Source organism: Amblyomma mixtum, chromosome 9, assembly GCF_055824585.1.
Source record: "Amblyomma mixtum isolate Tamu chromosome 9, ASM5582458v1, whole genome shotgun sequence".
Taxonomy (NCBI): domain Eukaryota; kingdom Metazoa; phylum Arthropoda; class Arachnida; order Ixodida; family Ixodidae; genus Amblyomma; species Amblyomma mixtum.
The window spans coordinates 35,872,283-35,892,622 of NC_143020.1; the positions used below are offsets into that span (position 1 = coordinate 35,872,283).

At 53.6% G+C, this 20,340-nt stretch overlaps 1 pseudogene; it reads left to right on the forward strand.

Annotated features, from left to right (window-relative positions):
- Window positions 1-918: 918 nt before the first annotated feature.
- LOC149328737 (uncharacterized) lies at window positions 919-18,715 on the forward strand (annotated as a pseudogene).
- Window positions 18,716-20,340: the final 1,625 nt, after the last annotated feature.

Below are 20,340 nucleotides of genomic sequence, written 5' to 3' on the forward strand. Positions count from 1 at the left end.
CCCCTCCACTCCCTCCATCCTACCTCCGCAAGCACAAACCACCTTTCCTAAGCAACACATACCAATTGACGCCCGTCTTACTACCCTGCTCAATCCCTCCACTATCCAATATGGCGGGGGGAGCACTAATTATCTCCCCATTTTAATTTGGAGCTGCCGCGGCTTCCGGGCCAAGCACGCAACTCTGCAACAACTTCTTCCTACCATCACACCCACGCTCCGCATACTTCTGCTCCAGGAGAACTGCACGCCGGGCAACCCTCCCGAGCTACATATCTACACATTCAGATAGAAGAAGAAGAAGAAGAAGAAGAAATTTCTTTATTTTGCTTGAGCACTAACACACCCAGGGCGTCCACACTCATTCACCGCAGCCTCACCTACAAAACTCATCACATCACGTCGGAGACACCTGCGTGATCAAAAAACTGATATATCACACACATTCACTTCCTTCTATATTTATAACACACATATACCACCCTCCGTCCCTGCCTATACCCCGCTGGACTCACTTTTTTGAAAGCTACACAATCTAGCAGGGAACCATCCCCTACTCATCGGTGGGGACTTCAACAGTCAGCATACTGACTGGGCGTACACAACCACGACACATCGAGGTCGCAGGCTCTCGCTGCTCCTGCAGAACCTCCAACTCACTGTGCACAACACGTTTCAGACGCCTACACGCATCGGTAACAGTGTCAGCATGGACAGCAGTCCGGACCTGACGCTGAGCAGCTGCATCCGCGGCGTTACCTGGAACAGAACACAACATACACTGGGCAGTGATCATAACATTAAACAAATCACTGTCCCGTACAAACCACCCCTCACGCAAATACAACACACGAACTCATTAACTGGGATGCCTGTCGCGCTGCACGCACCGCCCTCCCAGGCACACCCATTGCAGACATGGACACATGGGTGCAGTCACGCAAGCATGACGTTCACCACAACGCCCGCAACATTGAAACTGCAACCGGAACCCCTACCCTCGATACACGCCTAGCTCACCTCTGGGAGGCTTATCACAGCTTTCTGGAACGGTGGAAGGGCAAAAAATTCAACAGAACGCTTAAAAAGCGGCTGGCCGCGCTGCAGACACAAATACAACAGCACTCTGAGGAGCTCTGCCCATCTAACTGGTAACAGATATGTGACGGCATCGCCGGAAACCTGTCCAGCAAACGCGCATGGCAACTCCTCCGACACCTCATTGACCCCGCACGCACCAAATCAGCTACACAGCACCACGTGACAAGCCTCACACATGAACACATTGACGATCCCGATAACCACCTTGACACACTTCAAACCATGTACACCTCTCCAGGTGCCCCCACACCATTGCCCTACTACACAGGACAAGCAAATCCCACACTCGACACCGACATCACGGAGACGGAAGTCAGGGCGGCCCTCCTGACTGTCCGCGCCAACTCCGCACCTGGTGCAGACCAGATCACAAACTCGATGCTCCGTAATCTGGATGACCAATCGATAACCCACATTACGAAATACATCAACCAGTGCTGGAGGGAGGGTAACCCCCCGCAGTCCTGGCACCACGCGAAGGTAATATTCATACCTGCACCCAACAAACTACTTACACTCCGCAACCTTCGCCCGATGCCGGTAACCTCATACCTCGGGAAGCTCCTCGAGCGTGTTGTGTTAGCGAGACTCACAAGTCACACGGCGGACAACAATCTTTACCCGCATACAATGCTGGGATTTCACCCCCACCTATCGGCACAGGACGCCATGCTCAGGCACGACATTTTCGACCCGCTTCTTCCAGGTCACGCCAAGGCAGTCATAGCTATGGATCTCTCCAAAGCTTTTGATCGCATTGAACATCAGGCGAGCATGACTGCTCTATCCCCATTGAATGTTGGCGTGCGCACGTACGCCTACATTCAAGCATTCCAAACTGACCGCACAGCTGAGATACACTTCGGCCCTCTGTCTTCCCCCTGCTACACGCTTCAGAGCATCGGCACTCCTCAAGGGTCCGTCCTCTCTCGTTTTTTTAACATTACCCTCATCCCCCTCGACCGAAAATTGGCAACTATTCCACACCTGAAGCACACTGTTTATGCCGACGATATCACCCTGTGAACCACCCATGGCACTAACGGCGGCATAGAGAACACCTTGAAGGAAGCAGCCACACTCACCCAAAATTAAGCACGGACCATCGCATTGTCTTGCTCCCCAGAGAAGTCCGAACTGCTCCTCATCCGTCCTAAGAACTACCGCTGTCCCCGCTCCCCCATTGCCTTTGAACTGAATGGTGACCCGGTACCTGAGATTGGCACCCTCCGTGTATTAGGCCTGCACATCCAGATACGATGGCAAAAACACCACCACCCTCAAGAAACTCAAGCAGGTTGTAGGCGCGATATTGCACCTCATCAACAATGTTTCGGGGCGTCACAGAGGCATGAAGGTACGCGACCTATGTCGCCTCATTCACGCCTTTGTCCTCAGTCGTGTGCTATAGACTACCCCATACTTACAACTATCGAAACATGACATAAACGCTTAAGATGCTTTGATTCGCAAGGCATTCAAGGTAGCACTTTAACTTCCCATAAACACACCCACAGACAGATTACTAGGCCTGGGCCTCCACAGCACGACCGGGGAACTGGTGGAGGTCCACCGACAGGCCCAATACATCAGGCTCTCACAAACCTCCACAGGTCGGTATATCCTGGACTCCCTCGCAATCAAAATACCGCCCAAGGACCCGACCCTCCTCGTCATTCCACGACCCCTTCACTGGGAGCTCCTCATCAGGCAGCTCCCGAGGAATATGCACCCGTCCCACCATGAGCAGCGACGCAGGGCCCGTGCGAAGGCCCTCCATCGAGCGTACCTCTCCGAGCCGGACGCCGTATGGGTGGACGCTGCCTGCACGGGTGATCAAGCGACAGCAGCTGTGGTGGACTCCTCTTTATCCGCCCTCCTCACACTACCTCTCTCTCCAGGCACCTCCCCAGAAGCTGCAGAGGAAGCCGCCATTACATTTGCTATCACCAGCACGGAAGCCCGGTACATTTTAAGTGGTTCTAAAACTGCGATTCTAAATTTTGCTCGCGGCCGAGTCCATATCCCTGCTTTTGGCATACTGGACTCGCCCGATACACCCCTGTCCCGCCAAGTGGAGCTGATATGGGTGACAGCGCACTCGGGGAATCCCGGAAACGAGGCCGCCAACCTTTTACCCCGAGGTTCTTTTAACTGGGCTCAGGTGGCCTCGGATCGGGGATTCACGAAGGAGCGCATGCACACATTCAGCGAGCTGACTTAGGCCTACAGAGCCTCACGCTTGCTCTACCCCCCGCCCCACTCCTCCCTGGATAACAAACACGCAACACTGATGTAGACTACAGACACACTTTCTCCCCTCACCCCTTACTCTAGTCCACTATCAGCCCTCCTTCCGCACTCCGGCATGCGCCCTATGCCCAGAACCCTTCGCTTCTTCCCTCCACATCCTTTCCCTCTGCCGGCGGACCATCCCCCGCGGGGCCTAGAGAACCTCAAGACCTGGGAGGACTGGGAGACCCTGCTGTGCTCGGAGGACCCGGCCGTGCGGACCTAAGGTTCATAACACTGGCCGGGCTGCCAGTGTTATGGACCTTAGGAACGTAAACACTTGAGTGCAGTGGGGTCGTGCGTGGACCCTGGGGCGTGCCCCGAATTCCTGCCACAATAAAGTTTTCTTTCTCTCTCTTTCCTCAAGTACAATTTTCAGTTTCTTCATTACAGGCCCTCTTTCTTCTTTTACACCCACTTCGTCCCTTTCTGTACAGTGCGGTTAAAGTGTCTACCGAGATGACTAAAAATTATTGCGCCATTTCCCTTCCTCAAAAAGCGTTGCGTTGAAAGGGCAAGGCATCGCATCGAACGGGTGGTGGCGTTACATGGACTCCCTGGCAGCGCTTCAACACGCTGTCGCGTTCCATCCTAAAGGCGATGCTTAAGCCCTATTAATTAGCAGTCAATTAGTACTTAGTCGATACTCAGTAATTAGTCATTAACTAGTAATTTGTCATTACTTGGTCAAGTTATGTGTGACATCATCTAGTGACGACGTCACCAGTGTCTCATAGGCAAAGTGGTGCAAAAACCAATTTCGCCTCTACCACGTTAGACTGTCAAAGTGTCTGAATTTTGCAAGAGAGAGAGAAAACTTTATTTACACATGAATTCGGGGCACGCCCCAGTTTCCCCGCACGACCCCACTGCACTCAAGTGTTTATGTTCCTGAGGTTCATAACACTGGCAGCACGGCCGGTGGTGATGGCCTGCACGGCCGGGTCCTCCGAACACAGCAGGGTCTCCCAGTCCTCCCAGGTCTTGAGGTCCTCTAGGTCCCGCGGGGGAGTGACCACCGGGCAGAGGAAAAGGATGTGGAGGGAAGAGGCGACGGGTTCTGGGCATAGGGCACATGTGGAGTGGAGAAGGATGGATGATAATGGGCTAGGTTAAGGGGTGAGGGGAGAGTGTGTGTCTGTAGTCTACGCCAGAGTGTTGCGTGTTTGTTATCTAGGGAGGGGTGGGGCGTGGGGTAGAGCTGGCGTCAGGCTCTGTATGCCTGGGTCAGCACACTGAATGTGTGCATGCGCTCCTTAGTGAATCCCCGATCCGGGGCCACCTGAGCCCGGTTTAAAGAACCTCAGGCTAAAAGGTTGGCAGCCTCGTTACCGGATTCCCAGAGTGCGCAGGCACACATTTCAGCTCCACATGGCGGGGCGGGGATGCATCGGGCGAGTCCAGTATGCCAAAAGCAGGGACATGAACTCGGCGTCGAGCAAAATTTAGTATCGCAGTTTTAGAATCACTTAATATGTACCGGGCTTCCGTGCGCGTGATAGCAAGTGCAATGGGGACTTCCTCTGGAGCCTCTGGGGACGTGTCTGGAGGGAGGGGTAGTGTGCGGTGGGTGGATGAAGAGTCCACCACAGCTGCTATCGCTTCATCACCCTTGCAACATGTTCTTGGTTTCGAAGCGTCTATATGTCATGCAGGTGATGCACTGTACATGGAAAACAGCAATGGCAATTTTTAGGTTGGGGTTTATGGTTTATGGGGTTTAACGTCCCAAAGCGACTAAGGCTATGAGAGACGCCGTAGCGGAGCGCTCCGGAAATTTCTACCACCTGGGGTTCTTTAACGTGCACTGACATCGCACAGTACACGACCCTCTCGAATTTCTCCTGCAAAGAAATTCAACCGCCGCGGCCGGGATCGAACCCGCGTCTTTCGGGACAGCAGCCGAACACCATAACCACTGAGCCACCGCTGCGGCTCAATGGCAATTTATAGAATTTTTGCGACTTTTGTCCAGTGCTCCCAATGGGAATGCGTCGAGACAATTGGTTCCGTCCTCTGCTGGCTGGCAGAGCTTGCCTTCAGCACTTGTTTGTTTATAATCTTGTATCAAGGTATTTCTTTTTTTAAAATTGCATACCATCCCTTCCTCCCTTCCTCCTAACTGCGTTTAACAGAGAATTAAGCGCTCATTTGTATACTCTTTTTTGCGCTCATTGGTCATAGGATTGAGGTGACTTTGTGGGGTTTTCTTAAAGACGTTGCCGACACATTCCATTTTCTCACTGTACTGTTTTTCTTAGAATTGCCACCGTCTATGCAAAACACAGATGAAGACAATTCTGATTCACGCGTTCTTTCATGTACCGGTGCAATGACAGCCTCACCTCTCCTTTCTAGTCGACAGTGCATTAACACTCTGGGGAAGACTACAGACACACTCTCTCCCCTCACCCCATACCCTAGCCCACTATCATCCCTCCTTCCCCATTCCGCAATGCGCCCTATGCCCAGAACCCTTCCCTTCTTCCCTCCACATCCTTTCCCTCTGCCCGGCGGACCCTGCCCCGCGGGACCTAGAGAAACTCAAGACCTGGGAGGACTCGGAGAACCTGCTGCGCTCGGAGGACCCGGCCGTGTAGACCATCGCCACCTGCCGGGCTGCCAATGTTATGGACCTTAGGAACATAAACACCTGCGTGCAGTGGGGTCGTGCGCGGACCATGAGCCGTACCCCGAATTCCTCTTCAAATAAACTTTTTTCTCTTTATTAAAGCGGGTGCAACGGACGTTTGTTCAAGCGATCTCTTGAAAACGCTTAACCTAATAAAGCGTAGGTTCGTGAAAAAGGGTGCTTTATGCAATGGTCATTGAGGACATTGCGATTACGCCCTATATTATTAGATTTTTGCCTATAATGGAAGGTTCTAATGTTCCACGTGACATTTTCGTGCTCATAGAACTGTTTGCCTGTTGAAGATTTGCGGGGTCGCAGCGGAGCACCAGAGCAAGATGACCCGAGCACGCGCTGCCCATCTTTATTGTTCTCTAGCGCGCGCTGGTACCGCCAATCTCAGCGCCTGCGCTTTATAGCTTCGCCGGGCGCTATAGGCGGAGGGCCCTATAACGCCCCCCGCTAAACTGGACTAAGTAGCGCCTATCAAGCAGAGGTAGGTCGTATGTCTCCGCACTTCGCGCATGAGCTGTAGTGCCCTCTAAATCGAAGACCACACGCCATCCCGTATTCCTGCACACTCGTAGGTCACGGCTAAAACTGAGCATCTGCCCGCACCTCTGCAAAGGTATCAAACGTTATACACGGGTTGGGTGTAGCCTGGATCAACAGTGCCAAACCCTACCACTGCCGATTTCAATGTAAAGTCTCTGATCCAGCACTAAAACGTCGATGAAGCCACCCTTTTTATTTTGTGTTCGCGGCAGAACGTTTGATTGTGCAGCCCACAAGCCTGCACTAGTTAATTTTGAATTGGTACATAAGTCCTTTGAAGGTACAGAAGAGAAAGGTCTCCGCGCACTTTACAGACACTCTCTCTCATTGGTTATTTAATGCTGTTAGTAAAAGATAGCGCGAGAAGTAGAGCTCAGCAAGCATATTATAAAACTTCTTTGGAAGACATAACGGCATCGGCCACTTGGATCATATCAACAGCGTCATATCAGGAAACATTTACCCCTCCTCGCACCCCTCCCTAGACAACAAACACGCAATAGTGTGGAGCACACTGCATACAGAGGCTCTCCCCTCAGCCTATTGCACTGGGAGGGCCCGGCCGTGCAGACCTCCGCCACCGGCTAGGCAGCTAATGTTGACACCACGAAAATGGGCTAGGGTAAGGGGTGAAGGAAGTGTGTGTGTCTGTAGTCTGCGCCAGAGTGTTGCGTGTTTGTTATCTAGGGAGGGGTGGGGCGGGGGGGTAGAGCTGGCGTAAGGCTCTGTGCGCCTGGGTCAGCTCACTGAATGAGTGCATGCGCTCCTTCGTGAATCCCCGATCAGAGGCCACCTGAGCCCGGTTTAAAGAACCTCGGGCTAAAAGGTTGGCGGCCTCGTTTCCGGGATTCCCGGAGTGCGCGGGCACCCATATCAGCTCCACTTGGCGGGGCGGGGGGGCATCGGGCGAGTCCAGTATGCCAAAAGCAGGGACATGGACTCGGCCTCGAGCAAAATTTAGAATCGCAGTTTTAGAATCGCTTAAAATGTACCGGGCTTCCGTGCGGGTTATAGCAAGGGCAATGGCGGCTTCCTCTGCAGCCTCTGGGGACGTGTCTGGAGGGAGAGGTAGTGTGAGGAGGGCGGATAAAGAGGACCCGTCGCCTCTTCCCTCCACATCATTTCCCTCTGCTCGGCGGACCCTCCCCCGCGGGACCTAGAGAACCTCAAGACCTGGGAGGACTGGGAGACCCTGCTGCGCTCGGAGGACCCGGCCGTGCAGACCATCGCCACCGGCCGTGCTGCCAGTGTTATGGACCTTCGGAACATAAACACTTGAGTGCAGTGGGGTCGTGCGGGGACCCTGGGGCGTGCCCCGAATTCCTCTGTAAATAAAGTTTTCTCTCTCTCTCTCTCTCTCTTGACACCACGAACATAACACTTCAGTGCAGGACGGTCGTGGGGGGCCCTGGGGAGTGTCCCTAATTCCTCTTCTAATAAAGTTCTAAGAGCGTTAGCTCTTATCCTGTTTCTCGATTTCTTGGGAGGTCTGCTGCCACCTCCCGATGCCTTCGGTGTGAAATGCCTTCGGTCCGAGGAATTCAAGATGACGGCTCAGATAGTAAATCGATAGAGCAACTCAATTGGTGGTTGAATGGTGATGACGTAATTACTATATCAAATATGTGATTGACAACGTCACTGATCTTGTGATGTCATACGTAACTATTCACATGACAATATTTAGTCGATTTGAACTCAGTAATTAATGAGGCATCATAAAACGAATTAGATAATTGAAATATGCTATATTACTAGAACCGGTTGGACACCAAAATTAACTACAGGAGTTATTATTTAGTTATGTTTATGCTTCTATTTAATTGCTTAAAATTAACTAATCAATACCATCATGATTCAACAAAATTGATATTTGTAACGGGCTCGATGAGTAGCACATGTTGGACACTGTTATTGTCTAATTAGGTTAAGAATTACTCATGGTTAGGCTTAACATGGCGGCCATGTCGTCAGCCCTCGGCCGCTCACAGTTTGATGCCTCATGACGACCGGCCACCTACCGTATTGGGGTAAGGAAAAATGACCCTCTAAAGAGTCGGAAAAAACTTTTTCGGCCCAAATTGGTCAAAAACATCCAACTTCCAGGTGATAGGCGCCCGCTCGCCATAAGGTACGGAAAAGTAGCCACCTCACGTGGCAATACATCATATGGACGATAGATGGCGCTACGAAACAGCTAACGCTCGTTGCTTCAAAGTCTTCGGCAGCCGGGCTATGGTGGTCGGCTGCTGACCCGAAAGATACGGGTTCGATTCCTGCCGCGGCGTTTGAATTTCGATGAAGGCAAAATTCTAGAGGCCCGTGTACTGTGCGACGTTAGTGAATGTTAAAGAACCCCAGTAGGTGGAAATTTCCGGAGCCCTTCTCTACGGCGTCTCTAATAGCGTGTGTCGCTTTGGCACGTTGAACTTCATAAACTAACCAAACCAACTTCAACGTCTACCAGACGGTGGCGGCATTTTTTCTCTCTCTCTTTCTGATGGGTTTAGAGGAAAGGAAAGGTGCAGTAACCGTCTCACACATTGGTAGACTTCTCAACCATGCCGCGACAGAAAGAGAAAAAAGAAATAGGCCATAATGGAGGTCTGCGTCTGTGATGCTGTCGCATTCATTGACCGCAACAGCTCAAAGGCGCGTACATCACGGGGGCTCGGCCGGTACGGGTTCGATGACATCGCAATGGTTGACACCCGCAGAAAACATGACGCACACAGGACCGTTGGCCGCTGCCTGCCCGTCTCAAGATGTCAGTGCACGTTAAAGAACCCCAGGTGGTCGAAATTTCCGGAGCCCTCCACTACGGCGTCTCTCATAGCCTCAGTCGCTTTGGGACGTTAAACCCCATAAACCATCAACCATCTCAAGCCCGAAGTGGTCTCGAAGGATTGCACTACGCTGCCGCCCGCAAGGGCGAAACTGTTATCACCTGGCTCCGTGATCGGACCAGTTGACGTCTTCAAAGGTTTGGTTTGCCGGTATTCGAGAATAATAACCTGAACCCCTTTGAGATGTCAGTGCAAGTTGAAGAACCGCATGTCACCGCAATTATGAGAGCCCTCCAATATGTGATCCCTCATAGCCTGACTCGCTTTGGAACGTAAACCCATGGGACAGCTCATGGAAGTGAATTGAAACCAATATAGAGTAGAACGCAATTTTTATTCGGGTCCCGTCCAAAATTCGCACACTCATGTAACCCCTTTCTCTGATTCTTCTGCCGCTCCATCCATCCTTCCTTTCTATACAGCGCGGTTCAGGTGTCCACCGAGGTGTGCGAGACAGATACTGCGCCATTTCCTTTCCTAAAAAAAAACGATAAACTCCTGCGCTGAAGTTTGCCGTGTCGATTGGAGCGCCGTTACACACAGCCTAGCGAGAGGAGCAAGCAATTTTTTGTGCACTCGTATTACTTTTCCGTGCCACCTTCATGCGCTTTTTGGTATCAGCTTCCGCGCTCTGTCGAAGCATTACGTGCAAGTGCGTCAGCTATCAGGACTAAGCCGAGAGAAGCTAGGTAATGAATGCTATCAGCCAAACGCGAGCCTCCAATCGTTCAGAATGCACTCTCGCATTTGTAGCGACCCAAGCGGGTGACGGCAGCAGGTTTTGGTCACTGAATAGGTAACATGCAGTGCCGCCTGGGCAGCGCAGGTTCCCTTATAATTGTGTGTAGACAAAAACAATACACGATGTCAGAGACCACACCGCCTTTACTAGGTCAACTTTTGTTCATTTCGAACCAAAGAGCCTTCGTAGAAGGTTATAGGCGGGCTCGCCTCGCAGTCTGAAACACCTTCGCTGAACTGCCTGACTGCACGCGTCAAAAGTCGACCGAAGGTCTTTCAGACTGCGAGGCGAATGCCCACATAACAACCGGGTAGTACTCGCCTTGGATCCTAAAAGAGCACTTGATAATATAACACACGAGATCATAAACACTAACCTGAGATAAACCGACTGTGGCCTCAACACATTTCGATACATATGCCAATTTCTAATGGATCGTCAATCTTACATTCACATCCAAGATAGAGAGCACGGTCCTTACCTACTCGGCACGCGGGGAACCCCTCAAGGCGCGGTACTTTCCCCGCTAGTTAACTGTCGAAGCCTTTGACCAGCTCTCACCCGCCGTGCTCGTCTCAAGAGGCGACGGTCTGTTGAGCTTCAGGCCTTCGAAGAGGTCCTTAGCTCGCATTGCACAACTTACGGAGCAGGCTGCGGCATATGCCGCCCAGCTCACAGACGCCAATTGGATAGAACGCTGCAACTCGGCAGCGCGTCAGATGAGCTCGAAGGGGACTTGGCGTCTCTTAAGCAGCCTCATCGACCCTTCTCAAACGAAAGGGGAGACGCAAAAACAGCTCCGGCGGGCTCTGCACGGGTACCAAGGTACGACGGCGCAACTTGCGGACACTTTGTGCGACAGGTATCTCTGCCGCACAAATGACCCGGCTGGGCCCGAGTACACGTACTCCGGCAAGCCAAATCAGGATTTAGACGCCCCTTTTGAGTTGCATGACCTTAAGGCGGCCCTGGCTAAAATGCGCCGAGGTGGGGCACCGGGTCGGAATCGCATAACAGTGAAACTGTTGGCGAACCTCTCCGACTCTGCATACCTCCACTTGTTACAATACATAAATCAGATCTGGCATGGGTGTCCACTCCCACTCGAATGGAAAACATCGCTTGTAACGTTCATCCCCAAAGCAGGTAAAGCCGTGACTACGGACAACTTGAGACCCATCTCATTGACCTCGTGTGTGGGAAAACTCATGGAGACGATGGTTCGGGATCGCCTCTCTCCATACATGGAGGGTAAGGGCCTCTTTGCAGACACTATGTTCGGGTTCCGCCCGCACATGTCTGCACAGGATGTCCTACTCCAACTACACAGGGACATAATACGACCCACAGCCATGCAACAAAACGACAAGGCCATTCTCGCCCTCGATCTTAAGGGGGCGTTTGACAACGTTAAGCATGGCACCATACTCTCTAATTTGAACACCACTAACTGCGGGCCGAAGGTCTTCGCCTATGTCAGGGACTTCCTCTCTGCGCGTCAGGCACTCCTCCGGATCGAGGACGAGAAATACGGCCCGTACTCTATGGGTACACGAGGTACACCACAGGGGGCGGTGTTATCACCGCTCCTTTTCAACATCGCCATGATGCACCTGCCCGGCCGACTGGCTCAGGTGGAGGGCATAAAACACGCACTCTACGCAGACGACATTACAATCTGGACCACCGAGGGGAGCCTTGGGGAGATGGAGGACCGCCTTCAGCAGGCCGCCTCCATAGTCGAAGCATATGCTGCCGACTGTGGTCTCCAATGTGCTCCCGCCAAATCAGAGCTTCTACACGTCAGGACAAATCACAAGGACAACACGTCTCTACACATATCTCTGTCGGGCGGTCCCATCACAGAAATGGCAGAGCTCCGGATCCTGGGTCTGTTCATCAATAACAAACTTACGCCGGACTCTACTATAGCGAAACTCAAGAGCATAGGTGAACAGGTAGGGCGCATGATCCACCGTGTTTCCAACAAGCGGGGTGGTCTGCGGGGCAGGGACGTGCTACGGCTCGCCTATGCCTTCTGACCAGCCGGATCCTCTACGCCGTGCCGTACCTACGCACCACCGAACAACAAGACGAGCGCATTGACGCCATGATCAGGAAGGCAACAAAGCGAGCACTGGACCTCCCGGTGGCTACCTCCAACGCTAAACTGAAGGCGTTGGGAGTGGTAAACTCCTATCAGGAGTTTCGGGAGGCCCACCTCGTGAACCAATATACGCGGCTATCGCAGACGGTGCCTGGGCGCCGCCTGCTAAACCGCTTACACATCCAACACACATACATACCAGAGGGGACGGAGAACACCCCGGTGCTGTAGCGCCACATGCTCTTGGTGGCTCCGCTCCCGCGTAACATGGGCATGGCTTCACATGAAGGCAGACGACAAGCGCGGGTTCGCACGCTTGAGAGGCAATATGGCTATAAAGAGGGCGTCTATTACGTGGACATCACAGGGCCGTCGCCCGCGGCATTCGTCACGGCTGCCGTAGTCCACCGGGGAATGAATGTCGATGGGCTATCTTTTCGGGCCCCAAATTCAACACGAGCGGAGGAAGTCGCAATAGCTCTCGCTGCCGCCCATCCAAAATCGAAAACGGTTATCACAGACTCTCGCCGGGCCTGTGAACATTATCTTGCAGGCGAAATATCACCTCTTGCCTCGCAAATTCTAAGACGCGCTCTCGCCGATCCAACTCGCACAAAAGTGATCTGGGCTCCTGGCCACCAGGGTCTACGAGGCAATGAGGCCGCTGATGCGGCCGCCCGAGCGCTATACACCGGGCTCCTCATCCTAGCTCTCATGGCTCAGAAGCTCATATGTGACGTTCCCGCCTGTCGGGGGTCAGTCACAATGCAACACAGTTGTTTGTTGCTATCTACGGGTTCTGCTGAATCGAGGAGAATTGAGCCAACACACAACGCCTCCGAGTCAACCTAATTTATTTACACTCTGCCTGAAGGTGAAACTGGGAGTTCCGCTCACCGCTGTCTTGTACTAGGCGTCGGTGCTGTCCGGCCAACAGGTGCCTCGCTGCTTGGCTGCTCTGGCGGGGGTGGTGCTCAGCCTGGTGACGGTCCCCCGTTTCGGTGACTATGACGGGTGATGGCGTCCGGCTTCTTGGGCGCCTCGGCTGGCGGTCAGTTTGCAACGGATGCCTGTGGGTCCGGCCTCACCGACTACAGACCAGCGCGATCTGCTCCCATCCGTACACTTCGCCCGTCTCTGCTCGTTCTCCCATTTGTCTCATCTGTCTCCAACGCCTCTCTGAGGACTCTCCTTCTTTCCTTCGGTGTCCTCCTCGCCCAACGGTTTTTCGCCGTCGCTGCTCATGCAGCCGACCAAGGGCGCCCGCCGATTTTATCACGAAGCCGCGGCCGAGCCGGTCGTGAAGGCCGAGGGCCCCGTTGGGGATGTGTCGAAGGGGATCAGATGTCCCTCCGAAGGCGACGGTTCCCCTAAACCAGCGCCTCGTCTCCTTTGCTGGGAGCCCTCTTGGTGCTAGCTTGTCGGCCTCCCCCGCCACCTCGAGTCGTTAGTAAGGCCGTTGCGCTGCAAAATACTGCTGCCCTGTGGGCCCACGAACTCCGGGAAACTGTTTGTGCTGCGAGCGTTCCGGCCTACCCTCGGCGCCGCAGGGTGCCGGCCTCTTCGCGAACGCGGAGCTCATGTTCAGCCGAAGACGCACTCCTCTCGAAGTTGACATATTTATGAGGGTCACGGCTGTCCTCTCTCCTCTCGCATCAGAACCTGGGGGGGTCTCTTCCAAGAACCGCGGCTTGGTCACGCGACCACGGCATTCGAAAACTCGGTCGTCAACGGACAAAGCGAGTCTTCCTCTAGTAGCGGAAGAGAGCAGCTGCTCGGGGAGCCAGTCTGTACTTTCCAAGGGCCTGGGGCCCTCGTTTCTTTTTGGTTAACTTCTCTTAATAAAGACCCAACTCCCAGCCTTCTCCGAGTCCGCAGCCCGTACCTCACAACAAGGCCGTCTGCAGGCGTGCATGCGCGCACACACAAACGCACAAACGTTCCTGTCTCTGCGCCAAAAGGGGGGGGGGGGGGAGTTGGGGACGCGCTGCAAAATGGGTCGCAGGGATCTGTGGTCGCGCTGGGCTCCCCGCGCGGCCTCTCCTCCGTTGCCCTCTGGCTACTTCGCACGTCTTTCTGCTGCGCCCGCCGCATTCCACACAACCGCCTTCGCCGACGGGGCAGGGCGATAATTTTGAAGCCAGACACAGTGTCTCTGGTGCTAGTCGATGAAGCGAGTTCTTTTGGGCCATGCTTAGGCCTCCCGTACACAGTCCATCACAACCCCCTCTTCTTATAAAGAAATTTTCTATGAAAATTTTGTGGTCACCGCACTTTCCCAACCAACAGTACGTCGCAAAGTTCGCAACTCAGTCTTATGGCAGCAGTCATATTTCGAGCACGACAAAGCTGCCAAACATCGTCGTCGCGCACAAGCACTGGTATCACAACACGGCACAATGTGGGCGGACCCTCAGTCCCCCCAGGCAGAGGAGTAAATTTCACACGGCGGACAATTCCGCCCTCTAAGTAAAACACGCAACCGCAGAAAAGTCATGAGTACAGGTAAAAGTAGACTATTTTCCCCATTCTCTCTCGTCTTGTTCCTTAAGTCCAGGCTATTAGCATACAAAACAAATGACCGCAGCAGCTCGTAGGATCATCCTAGATTCCGAGATGTATTACAAAGGTTATATGTGATTATGGAGGGTATATACGCGGTCCGCGGCTTCTTAGAGCATAATTGTGTGTTGGCAGGGGTATCCCCGAAGCGCGAGTCTCATCTTGATTGGCGAGCTCAAACAATACCTCCGGTGGGACGCTCTGCAAGCCATTTTCGGGGACATCGGTCGGGGGAGACCCAGAACTCTCCGTCAGGCGTGGTCGCGCCGAACTTCCTAGCGTGCTGGAGAAGGCCTCGGCACCTCCGGCATGACGCAGCCTATTAACATGGACTATCTTTTCTTGTGCAGACTGCGTGTGGCGGATGCGAACGGTCACGTTAGACAGGCCCTCCACTATTGGATACGGGCCGACCCACTGTGGCGACAGCTTTCTCGCAAGTCCCTTTGATGGGACCTCAGCGTGCAGATACACTCTATCGTCTACCTTGAAATCTGCCTCCCTGCTTGCATTTTTAGACGCCTTACTCGTGACTCTGCGGCCGACCGGAGGGCCTCTCTTGCCGTCTTGTGCGCGTCACTCAGCCTTTGCGCAAGCTCAGCCTGGTAGTTGTCTAGGGTGCCATAGTGGCCTTTCGGTTCTTCATATGCTGCCCCGGGGAGCACTGGTTGCCTCCCGTAAAGTAGAAAGAAGGGGCTTTCCTAAGTTCCTTCGTGGACGGCAGAATTGTACGCTGATGTAGCGAACGGCAGCCAAAGACCCCAATCGCACTGATCTTTGTGTACATAGTGCGAAAGGATCTTAATCAGCGTTTGGTTCAACCTCTCCACGGCCCCGTTGCATTCAGGGTGGTAGGCTGTTGTCTGGAGCTTTTTGACACCCAGCAAGCGGTAAACACTCTGCATCAGCTTTCCGGTGAAATTAGCTCCTTGGTCGGTGAGTAGCTGTGAAGGAACTCCGTGACGCAATACAACCCCTTCGACGAATGCCCTCGCAACAGTGTCAGCCTTTTGGTTTTCCAGAGCGAACGTTTCGGCATACCGCGTCAGGTGATCCACAAACACGAGAATGTAGCGCTTGCCGGACGTCGTACTCGGCAAAGGCCCTACGATATCCATGGCAGTCCTTTCGAACGTTCCGTTTACGTCCTGGAAAACCTGCAGTGGAGCGGGCTTCCTTCCTTTCGGGGTTTTTCGAAGCATGCAGGATTCGCAGTTCCTACAGTACTGAGCGATGTCCTTCCTCATGCCAGGCCCGAAGTACCCTTTGCTGACCCTCTGACGGGTTTTTCGGAAACCTAGGTGGCCCGCGCTCGGTATGTCGTGATGCAGCCGCAAGATTTCCCCTCTCATAGACGATGGAACAACGCTCCGACCCGTGTCATACTCCTTCTCCCTGAACTTTAGAATACCTTGCCGATCCAAAAAATATCGGCCAGCTTCCGTTCCCTCCGCGTTCTCACACTTGTTTACAATTTTCCTAATTGATGGGTCCCTCCTCTGCTCGTCGTGTAGATGGGACCACTCCACAGAGGGCAAAAACTGGGTTACGCGGGTTACGGCAGAGCGACTGAGCGCATCAGCGTTCTGATTTGTCTTCCCCGGGCGATGAAGGACCTCAAAGCTATATTCCTGGAGAAGCAGGTTCCAGCGAGCCAGTCTAGAGTTCGGGTCCCTGACATTCATTAGCCACTTTAGCGGTTGACAGTCGGTAACAATTTTGAAAGGGCGTCCGAAGAGATAGCAACGAAAGTGGCGTACTCCCCACACCACTGCTAGGCATTCTTGTTCGGTTGCTCCGTAATTCTGCTCAGCCGCGTTAAGCTGTCTACTCGCGTAAGCCACCGGATGTTCCTCGCCATCGTGCATCTGTGACAGGACCGCGCCTAAGGCATGCTTAGATGCATCAGTTGCTAGTATGAATGGTTGGCTGAAATCTGGGAAGCGAAGTACAGGTGCCTCCACAAGTTTGCCCTTTAGTTCCTGAAAAGCTCCCTCAGCCTGATGAGACCACGAAAAAGGTTGTTTGCTCGTTAGTGCGGTCAGTGGCTTGGCTGCTGCAGCGAAATCAGGGATGTGACGCCTATAATAGGTGGCAATACCAAGGAACTGGCGGACTTCGGTTTTGCTCTTCGGCCGCGGAAAGTCCCTCACACTCTCTAACTTCTCTGGATCAGGCCGGACACCTGCGGCCGAAACAACATGTCCCAGGTATTTAACCTGTGGTTTCAGGAATTGACACTTGGCCGGCTTCAGCTTAAGTCCTGCCTCTCTAATGAGACCGAAAACCCGTTTCACATCCCGCATGTGGCTATGAAAGGACTCACTATAAATAATGATGTCATCTAGGCACACATGACAAAGCTTGCCCAATAGGCCTGCGAGTATGACGTCGGCCGTTCTCTGCCATACTGCCGCACTGTTCACGAGTCCCATCGGCATACGGTTCCATTCGTAGTGCCCGGAAGGAGTGTTGAAAGCTGTGTTTTCTTTGTCACGGGCATCCATCTCTATTTGCCAATACCCACTCGCCATGTCCACAACAGTGAAATACTTCGCTTTCCCAAGCTGCGACAGGGTCTCGTGAATGTTTGGCAACGGGTAGGGGTCCACCCTAGTAACCTTATTAAGGTCTCTGTAGTCAACAAGGAAGCGGTAGCTTCCATCGGGCTTCGCTACCAGTAACGCGGGTGCGCCCCACGGCGACGTGGAATGTTCGATGACGCCGGCCCTGAGCAAGTCACTTATCTGTGTTTCCATCTCCTCCCTTTTGGCGAAAGGGATCCTATAGGCTCGACGGTAGACGGGAGGAGCGTCCCCAGTGGGTATCCGCTGCTTAATGGCTTGGCAACACCCGAGGTCCGTTCTGCTGGTTGAGAATATCGAGCTATTCTCCAAAATGAGACCCTCGATATCGACCCTTTGTGGTTCCTCAATGTGCGAGAGCTCAAACATCCTCTGCAAACTCTCTCGCGTATCTGCCGTTTCTTCAGAGTTAACGTTTAGAATCGGCTTGTCTAACTCCACGTCTACCAAATCCCCGAGTAGCTTGTTTTTCCCGAGGCGTATGTCCTGAAGGGTTAGGTTGGCCACCCTGACGGGGATAGCCTCGTCTTCGCGTGTTGTAATGAGGGCGGGCGCTCCTACAAGTCCATTTACTTCCAGTCGAGACACCTCTATCACTTTCATCTGTCCGCTTGATACGGGAGACAAAGGCCTACAGGCCAGAATGCACTCACTCATCGCCGGCAGCACCGTAGTCTCGATCAGCGCGACGGATATGCTCCCCTCGGGCCCACCGCACTCGTAATCCTGTATCGCCGGCCTATCGCGTGCCAAGTTATCAATCGGGATATAAGCTCCGCCTACCCGAATCATGCCCTGGCTGAACAACATGTCGATCCGTTGGTCTCTTAATATGTCTTGTCCGATGATGCCGGCTACAGGAAGCATGACACTGTCGTCGCACACATAAAATTTACCAATGAACGTGTGGCTGCCAAGTGCCAAAGGTATGCGATAGACGCCGAACGTGCCTATGCGGTCTCCAGTGATGCCGATAAGAGTTATCTGGCTCTCGCACCTTTCGAACACATTCTCCCAGTTCGAGTCTATACCTGCCAGTGCGCTGCGTTTTAATAGGCTGACCTTGGAACCTGTGTCCACGAGACACTTCACGGGTCTGCCTGCCACCTTGCACTCGATTATCGGGCTCGTCTCCCGGCATAGGTTCACTACTGCCTCGCACTGCCCCCGTTCATCCCGGTTGACGACGGAGGCCGTACTCAGTTTCCCTGCACCTTTGCTGTCATCTGGTCCTCGTCGCGACGGTTATTAAAGTGGGTTCCTGACCCTGGCCTGGACCAGCGGGGCGTCTGACGCGCCCGACAGAAGCGAGCGAAATGTCCCGGCCTGCCGCAAGAAAAGCAAACGCCCAAGTTACCGCGCTGGCGGGGCTCCCCGTTCGGTTCAGTCTGGTTACGCATTCGGAGGCTTTGCTCTAAGAGTCTCTCTAGGCGTTCCAAGCGCATTCCGAGTCCATCCTTCTCCTCCAAATTTTCAAGCTGCCTGACAGTCGCAGCGCGTGTACGCAAAGTCTTCTCAATTTCCTCCTCCCTGGCTGCCACTTCCACAGCGTCGGAAAAGGTTTTGGGGTCCCGCGACAAAGCAAACCGCCGGACTGGGTCACGAAGGCCATTAAGAAATAGGGAAAGAAGCTGCTCATTTAGTATCTGATTCCTTACACTTTTCTTCGACGTGTCCTCGCCATCAATGTCCCTCAAGGTCTCCGCCCCGAGTCTCTTCAAACGCCTCGCGAAAGAGCGTGCATCCTCACTAACGTTTTGGCGCGCATTTAATAATTTTTCAACTTTTGTGCTCGCCGGTTCGTTGTCGAAACGCTTTAATGCGAGCACTTTGAAAGATTTGTATGTGGCAGCGCTAGCCACCTCTTCATCCCTCCATGCGAAATCCTGAGCCGCCGCGACCATTTTGCACCGTGCCATCCCAATCGTTTGTTTTTCCTGCCATCCTCCCATGTTAGCCACCTGTTCTAAAATTTGCAGGAAGTCCCTGATTTTGGGACCCGTGTCGTCCCCTGTGAACGTCGGAATCATACCGCCCAACATTAGCGCACTAGCTCCCAACGTTCCGTCGTGAGAATTCTGCGATTGCGGTAGCGACATGTTGGCCCCTTTCTCCTCGGGTACGAGGGTGAATGTCTCGCACCACAACTTCAGCAGGATCCCACCGCTGCCACCACTTGTGACGTTCCCGCCTTTCGGGGGTCAGTCACAATGCAACACAGTTGTTTGTTGCTATCTACGGGTTCTGCTGAAGCGAGGAGAATTGAGCCAACACACAACGCCTCCGAGTCAACCTAATTTATTTACACTCTGCCTGAAGGTGAAACTGGGAGTTCCGCTCACCGCTGTCTTGTACTAGGCGTCGGTGCTGTCCGGCCAACAGGTGCCTCGCTGCTTGGCTGCTCTGGCGGGGGTGGTGCTCAGCCTGGTGACGGTCCCCCGTTTCGGTGACTATGACGGGTGATGGCGTCCGGCTTCTTGGGCGCCTCGGCTGGCGGTCAGTTTGCAACGGATGCCCGCGGGTCCGGCCTCACCGACTACAGACCAGCGCGATCTGCTCCCGTCCGTACACTTCGCCAGTCTCTGCTCGTTCTCCCCTTTGTCTCATCTGTCTCCAACGCCTCTCTGAGGACTCTCCTTCTTTCCTTCGGTGTCCTCCTCGCCCAACGGTTTTTCGCCGTCGCTGCTCATGCAGCCGACCAAGGGCGCCCGCCGATTTTTCCACGAAGCCGCGGCCGAGCCGGTCGTGAAGGCCGAGGGCCCCGTTGGGGATGTGTCGAAGGGGATCAGATGTCCCTCCGCAGGCGACGGTTCCCCTAAACCAGCGCCTCGTCTCCTTTGCTGGGAGCCCTCTTGGTGCTAGCTTGTCGGCCTCCCCCGCCACCTCGAGTCGTTATTAAGGCCGTTGCGCTGCAAAAT